Raw genomic sequence first — 12,500 nt, forward strand, 5'->3', positions numbered from 1 at the left:
TCTCTCTCTCTCTGCCCCCCACTCTCTTTCTCTCTCTCTGCCCACCCTCTCTCTGTCTCTTTTTCTCTCTGCCCCCCCTCTCTCTCTTTGCCCCCCCCCTCTCTCTCTGCCCCCCACTCTCTCTTTCTCTCTCTCTCTGCCCCCCCTCTCTCGCTGGTTCCTGGGGTATCACACAAATCCTACCCCAAGCCCCTTGACAGGACTGGCGGAAGGCCAATAACTGATGAGGCCGTTCTGGGGAACGAAGGAAGCTAAACAGAGGGAGGGAGGGAGGGGGAGGGAGGGAGGGAGGGAGGGAGGAGGGAGGGAGGGAGGGAGGGAGGGAGGGAGGGAGGGAGGGAGGGAGGGAGGGAGGGAGGGACAATTCAATGAAAGTGACTTTTCTGACTGAGGGGTGTGTGTGTGTGTGTGTGTGTGTGTGTGTGTGTGTGTGTGTGTGTGTGTGTGTGTGTGTGTGTGTGTCTCCTTCCTCCACCATCTCCTCCTCTTCCTCCTTCTCTTCCTCCACCTCTCCATCCTTCTCCTCCTCTTCCTCCTCCTCTTCCTACACCATCTCCTCCTCTTCCTCCTCCTCTTCCTCCTCCTCTTCCTCCACCATCTCCTCCTCTTCCTCCTCCTCTTCCTCCACCTCTCCATCCTTCTCCTCCTCTTCCTCCTCCTCTTCCTCCTGAGGGAGAGAGGAGGGGAAGGAGAGAGAGAAGAAGAGAAGGGGGGGGCACAGAGTTTGGGGGGGGGACATCTCTCCTCCTCTTCCTCCTCCTCTTCCTCCACCTCTCCATCCTCCTCCTGCTCTCCCTCCAGAGGCAGTACAAAGGACTGATGATTTGATTCCGCTAGGGGCTTTGCTTGACTGTCTCTGACTGTTGTAACACTCAGGAATCAGTTTTAATGATCTCAGCATTTTCTACAAGGACGCCTTCTGCCCCCCCTCTCTCTCTCTCTCTCTCCACACACACACACACACACACACACACACACACACACACACACACACACACACACACACACACACACACACACACACACACACACACACACACACACACAGACACACGCACGCACACTCACACACACACACACAGACGCACGCACGCACACACACACACACACACACACACACACACACACACACACACACACACACACACACACACACACACACACACACACACACACACACACACACACACACACACACACACACACATCCTCCTCTCCCTTTCTGCTGGCTCTGGGCCTGGGACTTGAATAGCAGGGTTGACATTTGATCTTATAATATAACATGTGGTCCCAGTGGTGTGGTTGTGATTCTATTGTAATTTAATGCACAGATGAGATAATGTTGTCCACGTTGTGTTTAACCCTGTTTCCACGCGAACTTAGTGAAAAACAGGAACGTGGTGAAACACTGTTTATGGAAGGGAATCAAGTGTGTTTTTCATTGATTCAATATGAATCAAGTGTGTTTTTCATTGATTCAATATGAATCAAGTGTGTTTTTCATTGATTCAATATGAATCAAGTGTGTTTTTCATTGATTCAATATTAATCGAGTGTGCTTTTCATTGTTTCAATATGAATTGAGTGTGCTTTTCATTGTTTCAACATGAATCAAGTGTGGTTTGGGCGAGATGATCTAATTGATCAGTTGTTCTTTCCTGGCTCTCGTGGAGTCCCAGAGTTCTTCTTCTTCAGTGGAACAGAGAAGGTTAATGTGCTGCTGATGTGTGAGTAGGTTTTACTGCCCTCTAACGGCAGGAAGGTGTCATTACAGTGTTGGTCCTGTGGTAGTCCTGGGGCTGACTGGCTGACTGGCTGGCTGGCTGGCTGGATGACTGGATGTCTGGCTGACTGGCTGGCTGGCTGGCTGGCTGGCTGGATGACTGACTGGCTGGATGACTGACTGGCTGACTGGCTGACTGGCTGTCTGGATGTCTGGCTGTCTGGATGTCTGGCTGACTGGATGTCTGGCTGACTGGCTGTCTGGATGTCTGGCTGGCTGGCTGGCTGGCTGGCTGGCTGTCTGGCTGACTGGATGTCTGGCTGACTGGCTGACTGGATGTCTGGCTGGCTGGATGTCTGGCTGACTGGATGTCTGGCTGACTGGATGTCTGGCTGACTGGCTGACTGGATGTCTGGCTGGCTGGCTGGCTGGCTGACTGACTGGCTGGCTGGCTGACTGACTGGCTGTCTGTATTACTGGCTGACTGGCTGGCTGGCTGGCTGGATGTCTGACTGGCTGGCTGGCTGGATGTCTGACTGGCTGGCTGGCTGGCTGGATGTCTGACTGGCTGACTGGATGTCTCGCTGGCTGACTGGCTGGATGTCTGGCTGGCTGTCTGTCTGTCTGGCTGTCTGGCAGGCTGGATGTCTGGCTGATACCACTAATTATAGGCTTCTGTCTGTATCTACAGGTAACTGACAAAATGAGTGAAACACCAACATAAAGTGGAACTCTATTGGAAGGGATGTGACATCATTCTTCCCATGATAAATTCCATAGTTTGGTGTCCCGTTGATGATGGAGGGAACCCGCTGTTTCTGACATCGCTCCAGAATCTCCCATACGGGTTCTATTGGGTTGAGACCTGGTGACTGACACACAAACCCCTTAAACACCCTGTGTCCCTTTTGAGACCAACGTCACTGAGATCTCTTCTTCATGCCGTGGTCTTCAACATAATGGACAACTGGGCATATTATGCACGACCCTAAGCATGATGGGATGTTAATTGCTTAATGAACCCCCCGGGAACCTCACCTGTGTGGAAGCACCTGCTTTCAATGTACTTTCTACTATCTACTCATTTACTCAAGTGTTTCCTTTCCTTTGTCAGTTACCTATGTATTTATATAAGACATAAACACATCCACTGGGTAATGAGCCAGTGGTGAGCTCTGTCCTATCGTCCTATCATCAACAGTTCTACAAGTTAATTCGCTGAGGAGTTGAAGGCACTTCAACACATTGTATCAACTAGTTCCTTCATACTGCCACTCAGGGTTGAGGTAGAGTTTAGCTCCTTCATACTGCCACACAGGGTTGATGTAGAGTTAAACACATTGTATCAACTAGCTCCTTCGTACTGCCACACAAGGTTTATGTAGAGATACAACACATTGTGTCAACTAGATCCTTCATACTGCCACACAGGGTTGATGTAGAGATACAACACATTGTATCAACTAGATCCTTCATACTGCCACACAAGGTTTATGTAGAGATACAACACATTGTGTCAACTAGCTCCTTCATACTGCCACTCAGGGTTGATGTAGAGATACAACACATTGTATCAACTAGATCCTTCATACTGCCACATGGGGTTGAGGTAGAGTTCAGCTCCTTCATACTGCCACACGGGGTTGAGGTAGAGTTCAGCTCCTTCATACTGCCACACAGGGTTGAGGTAGAGTTCAGCTCCTTCATACTGCCACACAGGGTTGATGTAGAGATACAACACATTGTATCAACTAGATCCTTCATACTGCCACACAGGGTTGAGGTAGAGTTTAGCTCCTTCATGCTGCCACACGGGGTTGAGGTAGAGTTCAGCTCCTTCATACTGCCACACAGGGTTGAGGTAGAGTTCAGCTCCTTCATACTGCCACACAGAGTTGATGTAGAGATAAACACATTGTATCAACTAGCTCCTTCATACTGCCACACAGAGTTGAGGTAGAGTTAAACACATTGTATCAACTAGCTCCTTCATACTGCCACACAGGGTTGAGGTAGAGTTTAACTCATTCATACTGCCACACAGGGTTGAGGTAGAGTTTAGCTCCTTCATACTGCCACACAGGGTTGAGGTAGAGTTCAGCTCCTTCATACTGCCACACAGGGTTGAGGTAGAGTTCAGCTCCTTCATACTGCCACACAGGGTTGAGGTAGAGTTCAGCTCCTTCATACTGCCACACAGGGTTGATGTAGAGATACAACACATCGTATCAACTAGCTCCTTCATACTGCCACACAGGGTTGAGGTAGAGTTCAGCTCCTTCATACTGCCACACAGGGTTGAGGTAGAGTTTAACTCATTCATACTGCCACACAGGGTTGAGGTAGAGTTCAGCTCCTTCATACTGCCACACAGGGTTGAGGTAGAGTTCAGCTCCTTCATACTTCCACACAGGGTTGAGGTAGAGTTCAGCTCCTTCATGCTGCCACACAGGGTTGAGGTAGAGTTCAGCTCCTTCATACTGCCACACAGGGTTGAGGTAGAGTTCAGCTCCTTCATACTGCCACACAGAGTTGATGTAGAGATAAACACATTGTATCAACTAGCTCCTTCATACTGCCACACAGAGTTGAGGTAGAGTTAAACACATTGTATCAACTAGCTCCTTCATACTGCCACACAGGGTTGAGGTAGAGTTTAGCTCCTTCATGCTGCCACACGGGGTTGAGGTAGAGTTCAGCTCCTTCATACTGCCACACAGGGTTGAGGTAGAGTTCAGCTCCTTCATACTGCCACACAGAGTTGATGTAGAGATAAACACATTGTATCAACTAGCTCCTTCATACTGCCACACAGAGTTGAGGTAGAGTTAAACACATTGTATCAACTAGCTCCTTCATACTGCCACACAGGGTTGAGGTAGAGTTTAACTCATTCATACTACCACACAGGGTTGAGGTAGAGTTTAGCTCCTTCATACTGCCACACAGGGTTGAGGTAGAGTTCAGCTCCTTCATACTGCCACACAGGGTTGAGGTAGAGTTTAGCTCCTTCATACTGCCACACAGGGTTGAGGTAGAGTTCAGCTCCTTCATACTGCCACACAGGGTTGAGGTAGAGTTCAGCTCCTTCATACTGCCACACAGGGTTGATGTAGAGATTCAACACATCGTATCAACTAGCTCCTTCATACTGCCACACAGGGTTGAGGTAGAGTTCAGCTCCTTCATACTGCCACACAGGGTTGAGGTAGAGTTTAACTCATTCATACTGCCACACAGGGTTGAGGTAGAGTTCAGCTCCTTCATACTGCCACACAGAGTTGAGGTAGAGTTCAGCTCCTTCATACTGCCACACAGGGTTGAGGTAGAGTTCAGCTCCTTCATACTGCCACACAGGGTTGAGGTAGAGTTCAGCTCCTTCATACTGCCACACAGGGTTGAGGTAGAGTTCAGCTCCTTCATGCTGCCACACAGGGTTGAGGTAGAGTTCAGCTCCTTCATACTGCCACACAGGGTTGAGGTAGAGTTCAGCTCCTTCATACTGCCACACAGGGTTGAGGTAGAGTTCAGCTCCTTCATACTGCCACACAGGGTTGAGGTAGAGTTTAGCTCCTTCATGCTGCCACACAGGGTTGAGGTAGAGTTCAGCTCCTTCATACTGCCACACAGGGTTGAGGTAGAGTTCAGCTCCTTCATACTGCCACACAGGGTTGAGGTAGAGTTCAGCTCCTTCATACTGCCACACAGTGTTGAGGTAGAGTTCAGCTCCTTCATACTGCCACACAGGGTTGAGGTAGAGATCAGCTCCTTCATACTGCCACACAGGGTTGAGGTAGAGTTCAGCTCCTTCATACTGCCACACAGGGTTGAGGTAGAGTTTAACTCCTTCATACTGCCACACAGGGTTGAGGTAGAGTTTAACTCCTTCATGCTGCCACACAGGGTTGAGGTATTGTTCAGCTCCTTCATACTGCCACACAGGGTTGTGGTAGGAAGAGCTCTGTGTTTCTGATCTACTGTGTGTTGCTTCTTGGTCCGAGACGATACTGTCACGACTTCCGTCCGAAGTTGGTCCCTCTCCTTGTTTCGGGCGGCGTTCGGCAGGCCGACGTCCCGGCCTTCTAGCCATCGTCGATCCACCTTTCATTTTCCATTTGGTTTGTCTTGTCTTCCATCACACCTGGTTCCAATTCCATCAATTACATGTTGTGTATTTAACCCTCTGTTTCCCCCCATGTCCTTTTCTGGAATTGTTTCTTGTCGTGCTTGTACAACGATATGCTGGTGCAACGATATGCTGGTGCAACGGTATGCTTGTGCAACGGTTTGCTGGTGCAACGGTATGCTTGTGCAACGGTATGCTTGTGCAACGGTTTGCTGGTGCAACGGTATGCTTGTGCAACGGTATGCTTGTGCAACGGTATGCTTGTGCAACGGTATGCTTGTGCAACGGTATGCTGGTGCAATGGTATGCTGGTGCAACGGTATGCTTGTGCAACGGTATGCTTGTGCAACGGTATGCTGGTGCAACGGTATGCTGGTGCAACGGTTTGCTGGTGCAACGATAAGCTGGTGCAACGGTATGCTGGTGCAACGGTTTGCCGTTGCAACGATATGCTGGTGCAACGGTATGCTGGTGCAACGGTTTGCTGGTGCAACGGTATGCTTGTGCAACGGTATGCTTGTGCAACGGTATGCTGGTGCAATGGTATGCTGGTGCAACGGTATGCTGGTACAACGGTTTGCTGGTGCAACGATATGCTGGTGCAACGGTATGCTGGTGCAATGGTTTGCTGGTGCAACGGTATGCTTGTGCAACGCTATGCTTGTGCAACGGTTTGCTGGTGCAACGGTATGCTTGTGCAACGGTATGCTTGTGCAACGGTTTGCTGGTGCAACGGTATGCTGGTGCAACGGTTTGCTGGTGCAACGGTATGCTTGTGCAACGGTATGCTTGTGCAACGGTATGCTTGTGCAACGGTATGCTGGTGCAACGGTATGCTGGTGCAACGGTATGCTGGTGCAACGTTATGCTGGTGCAACGGTTTGCTGGTGCAACGATATGCTGGTGCAACGATATGCTGGTGCAACGGTATGCTGGTGCAACGGTTTGCTGGTGCAACGGTATGCTTGTGCAACGGTATGCTTGTGCAACGGTATGCTTGTGCAACGGTATGCTGGTGCAACGGTATGCTGGTGCAACGGTTTGCTGGTGCAACGGTATGCTTGTGCAACGGTATGCTTGTGCAACGGTATGCTTGTGCAACGGTATGCTGGTGCAACGGTATGCTGGTGCAACGGTATGCTGGTGCAACGGTTTGCTGGTGCAACGATATGCTGGTGCAACGGTATGCTGGTGCAACGGTTTGCTGGTGCAACGATATGCTGGTGCAACGGTATGCTTGTGCAACAGTATGCTTGTGCAACGGTATGCTGGTGCAATGGTATGCTGGTGCAACGGTATGCTGGTACAACGGTTTGCTGGTGCAACGATATGCTGGTGCAACGGTATGCTGGTGCAACGGTTTGCTGGTGCAACGGTATGCTGGTGCAACGGTATGCTGGTGCAACGGTTTGCTGGTGTAACGATATGATGGTGCAACGATATGCTGGTGCAACGGTTTGCTGGTGCAACGTTATGCTGGTGCAACGACATGCTGGTGCAACGGTATGCTGGTGCAACGGTTTGCTGGTGCAACGTTATGCTGGTGCAACGACATGCTGGTGCAACGGTATGCTGGTGCAACGGTTTGCTGGTGCAACGGTATGCTGGTGCAACGATATGCTGGTGCAACGCTATGCTGGTGGATACCGGGTTTTTGTTTACTAAACGACACCGTTGTAAATCAGGTTTCGCTCTCCTGCGTCTGTCTTCTCTGCCTCCAGTACCAGTATGGTGATACCAGTATGGTGATACTCATTACAGATACCAATATGGTGATACTCATTACAGATACCAGTATGGTGATACTCATTACAGATACCAGTATGGTGATACTCATTACAGATACCAGTATGGTGATACTCATTACAGATACCAGTATGGTGATACTCATTACAGATACCAGTATGGTGATACCAGTATGGTGATACCAGTATGGTGATACTCATTATAGATACCAGTATGGTGATACTCATTATAGATACCAGTATGGTGATACTCATTATAGATACCAGTATGGTGATACTCATTACAGATACCAGTATGGTGATACTCATTATAGATACCAGTATGGTGATACTCATTACAGATACCAGTATGGTGATACTCACTACAGATACCAGTATGGTGATACCAGTATGGTGATACCAGTATGGTGATACTCATTATAGATACCAGTATGGTGATACTCATTATAGATACCAGTATGGTGATACTCATTATAGATACCAGTATGGTGATACTCATTACAGATACCAGTATGGTGATACTCATTATAGATACCAGTATGGTGATACTCATTACAGATACCAGTATGGTGATACTCATTATAGATACCAGTATGGTGATACTCATTACAGATACCAGTTTGGTGATACTCATTACAGATACCAGTATGGTGATACCAGTATGGTGATACTCATTACAGATACCAGTATGGTGATACTCATTACAGATACCAGTATGGTGATACTCATTACAGATACCAGTATGGTGATACTCAGTACAGATACCAGTATGGTGATACCAGTATGGTGATACTCATTACAGATACCAGTATGGTGATACCAGTATGGTGATACTCATTACAGATACCAGTATGGTGATACCAGTATGGTGATACTCATTACAGATACCAGTATGGTGATACCAGTATGGTGATACTCATTACAGATACCAGTATGGTGATACCAGTATGGTGATACTCATTACAGATACCAGTATGGTGATACCAGTATGGTGATACTCATTATAGATACCAGTATGGTGATACTCATTACAGATACCAGTATGGTGATACCAGTATGGTGATACTCATTATAGATACCAGTATGGTGATACTCATTACAGATACCAGTATGGTGATACTCATTACAGATACCAGTATGGTGATACTCATTATAGATACCAGTATGGTGATACTCATTACAGATTCCAGTATGGTGATACTCACTACAGATACCAGTATGGTGATACTCATTACAGATACCAGTATGGTGATACTCATTATAGATACCAGTATGGTGATACTCATTACAGATACCAGTTTGGTGATACTCATTACAGATACCAGTATGGTGATACCAGTATGGTGATACTCATTACAGATACCAGTATGGTGATACTCATTACAGATACCAGTATGGTGATACTCATTACAGATACCAGTATGGTGATACTCAGTACAGATACCAGTATGGTGATACCAGTATGGTGATACTCATTACAGATACCAGTATGGTGATACCAGTATGGTGATACTCATTACAGATACCAGTATGGTGATACCAGTATGGTGATACTCATTACAGATACCAGTATGGTGATACTCATTATAGATACCAGTATGGTGATACTCATTACAGATACCAGTATGGTGATACCAGTATGGTGATACTCATTACAGATACCAGTATGGTGATACCAGTATGGTGATACTTGTTACAGATACCAGTATGGTGTTACTCATTACAGATACCAGTATGGTGATACCAGTTTGGTGATACTCATTACAGATACCAGTATGGTGATACCAGTATGGTGATACTTGTTACAGATACCAGTATGGTGTTACTCATTACAGATACCAGTATGGTGATACTCATTACAGATACCAGTATGGTGATACTCATTACAGATACCAGTACGCACCTCATTACAGATACCAGTATGGTGATACTCATTATAGATACCAGTATGGTGATACTCACTACAGATACCAGTATGGCAATACTCATTACAGATACCAGTATGGTGATACTCATTATAGATACCATTATGGTGATACTCACTACAGATACCAGTATGGTGATACTCATTACAGATACCAGTATGGTGATACTCATTATAGATACCAGTATGGTGATACCAGTATGGTGATACTCACTACAGATACCAGTATGGTGTTACTCATTACAGATACCAGTATGGTGATACTCAGTACAGATACCAGTATGGTGATACCAGTATGGTGATACTCATTACAGATACCAGTATGGTGATAAAAGTATGGTGTTACTCATTACAGATACCAGTATGGTGATACCAGTATGGTGATACTCATTACAGATACCAGTATGGTGTTACTCATTACAGATACCAGTATGGTGATACCAGTATGGTGATACTCATTACAGATACCAGTATGGTGATACTCATTACAGATACCAGTATGGTGATACTCATTACAGATACCAGTATGGTGATACCAGTATGGTGATACTCATTACAGATACCAGTATGGTGATACTCATTACAGATACCAGTATGGTGATACTCATTACAGATACCAGTATGGTGATACTCATTACAGATACCAGTATGGTGATACTCATTACAGATACCAGTATGGTGATACTCATTACAGATACCAGTATGGTGATACTCGTTAGTGTCCTGGCAATGGGGTGGCCGGGCAGCCTAGTGGTTAGAGCGTTGGACAAGTAACCGAAAGGTTGAAAGTTCATATCCCCAAGCTGACAAGGTACAAATCTGTCGTTCTGCCCCTGAACAGGCAGTTAACCCACTGTTCCCAGGCCGTCATTGAAAATAAGAATTTGTTCTTAACTGACTTGCCTGGTTAAATAAAGGTTAAATAAAAAAGGAACAAAATGGATTAAGCTTCTTTAGGAAAACATCCTTAATTTTGGAAACAAACATCATTATGTTGTCCATTGATTTATTTTTCAAGCTACAGCACACAGTATTTTACATACAGCAGGTTTTTAAAGGACAAAATATTTTTTTCCACAGACAAAATATTGGGATACTGGTATCATGGCATCCCTAGTTACTTTGCAGGTGTTTCCAGGCAGTGTGTTTAACCCAGTGTGTGTTGTGTTGTAGTTGTTTGAAGAGAGTGTGTTTAACCCAGTGTGTGTGTGTGTTGTGTGGTAGTTGTTTGAAGACAGTGTGTTTAACCCAGTGTGTGTTGTGTTGTGTTGTAGTTGTTTGAAGAGAGTGTGTTTAACCCAGTGTGTGTGTGTGTTGTGTTGTAGTTGTTTGAAGACAGTGTGTTTAACCCAGTGTGTGTTGTGTTGTGTTGTAGTTGTTTGAAGAGAGTGTGTTTAACCCAGTGTGTGTGTGTGTTGTGTTGTAGTTGTTTGAAGAGAGTGTGTTTAACCCAGTGTGTGTTGTGTTGTGTTGTAGTTGTTTGAAGAGAGTGTGTTTAACCCAGTGTGTGTGTTGTGTTGTAGTTGTTTGAAGACAGTGTGTTTAACCCAGTGTGTGTGTGTGTTGTGTTGTAGTTGTTTGAAGACAGTGTGTTTAACCCAGTGTGTGTTGTGTTGTGTTGTAGTTGTTTGAAGAGAGTGTGTTTAACCCAGTGTGTGTGTGTGTTGTGTTGTAGTTGTTTGAAGACAGTGTGTTTAACCCAGTGTGTGTTGTGTTGTGTTGTAGTTGTTTGAAGAGAGTGTGTTTAACCCAGTGTGTGTGTGTGTTGTGTTGCAGGTGTTTGAAGAGAGTTTGTTTAACCCAGTGTGTGTGTGTTGTGTTGTAGTTGTTTGAAGAGAGTGTGTTTAACCCAGTGTGTGTGTGTTGTAGGTGTTTGAAGACAGTGTGTTTAACCCAGTGTGTGTGTGTTGTGTTGTAGTTGTTTGAAGAGAGTGTGTTTAACCCAGTGTGTGTGTGTTGCAGGTGTTTCCAGACAGTGTGTTTAACCCAGTGTGTGTGTGTGTGTGTGTTGCAGGTGTTTGAAGACAGTGTGTTTAACCCAGTGTGTGTGTGTGTGTGTTGTAGGTGTTTCCAGACAGTATGTTTAACCCAGTGTGTGTGTGTTGTGTTGCAGGTGTGTGTCGAGGCGATACAGGGAGGACTGTTAACCATGTGCTACAGTGGCTAGGGTTTCCCCATCATTCCCTCTGTCTTTCTGTCTGTGGTGCCACCCATCACTGGCTGAGGAGGAGAGGGCCTCCCATCATTGGCTGAGGAGGAGAGGGCCTCCCATCATTGGCTGAGGAGGGAGAGGGCCACCCATCACTGGCTGAGGAGGAGAGGGCCGCCCATCACTGGCTGAGGAGGAGAGGGCCTCCCATCATTGGCTGAGGAGAGGGCCACCCATCACTGGCTGAGGAGAGGGCCTCCCATCACTGGCTGAGGAGAGGGCCTCCCATCACTGGCTGAGGAGGAGAGGGCCACCCATCACTGGCTGAGGAGAGGGCCACCCATCACTGGCTGAGGAAGGAGAGGGCCACCCATCACTGGCTGAGGAGGAGAGGGCCGCCCATCACTGGCTGAGGAGAGGGCCACCCATCACTGGCTGAGGAGGAGAGGGCCGCCCATCACTGGCTGAGGAGGAGAGGGCCTCCCATCACTGGCTGAGGAGAGGGCCTCCCATCATTGGCTGAGGAAGGAAAGGGCCTCCCATCACTGGCTGAGGAAGGAGAGGGCCTCCCATCACTGGCTGAGGAGGAGAGGGCCTCCCATCACTGGCTGAGGAGGAGAGGGCCGCCCATCACTGGCTGAGGAGGAGAGGGCCACCCATCACTGGCTGAGGAGGAGAGGGCCGCCCATCACTGGCTGAGGAGGAGAGGGCCGCCCATCACTGGCTGAGGAAGGAGAGGGCTGCCCATCACTGGCTGAGGAGGAGAGGGCCACCCATCACTGGCTGAGGAAGGAGAGGGCCTCCCATCACTGGTAGAGGAAGGAGAGGGCCTC

The 12,500-nt window shown here is 47.4% G+C and overlaps 1 protein-coding gene across 1 annotated transcript in view; it reads left to right on the top strand.

Moving 5' to 3' along the window:
• Nucleotides 1-11,280: 11,280 nt before the first annotated feature.
• Nucleotides 11,281-12,500, top strand: part of LOC135530080 (C-terminal-binding protein 2-like) — a 121,842-nt gene continuing 120,622 nt past the window's right edge. The window contains exon 1 of the mRNA XM_064958467.1: nucleotides 11,281-12,500. This exon is cut by the window's right edge and continues 472 nt beyond it. The gene's annotated coding sequence lies outside the window, so the exon portion shown is untranslated.

Source organism: Oncorhynchus masou, unplaced genomic scaffold (assembly GCF_036934945.1).
Source record: "Oncorhynchus masou masou isolate Uvic2021 unplaced genomic scaffold, UVic_Omas_1.1 unplaced_scaffold_1250, whole genome shotgun sequence".
Classification (NCBI taxonomy): domain Eukaryota; kingdom Metazoa; phylum Chordata; class Actinopteri; order Salmoniformes; family Salmonidae; genus Oncorhynchus; species Oncorhynchus masou.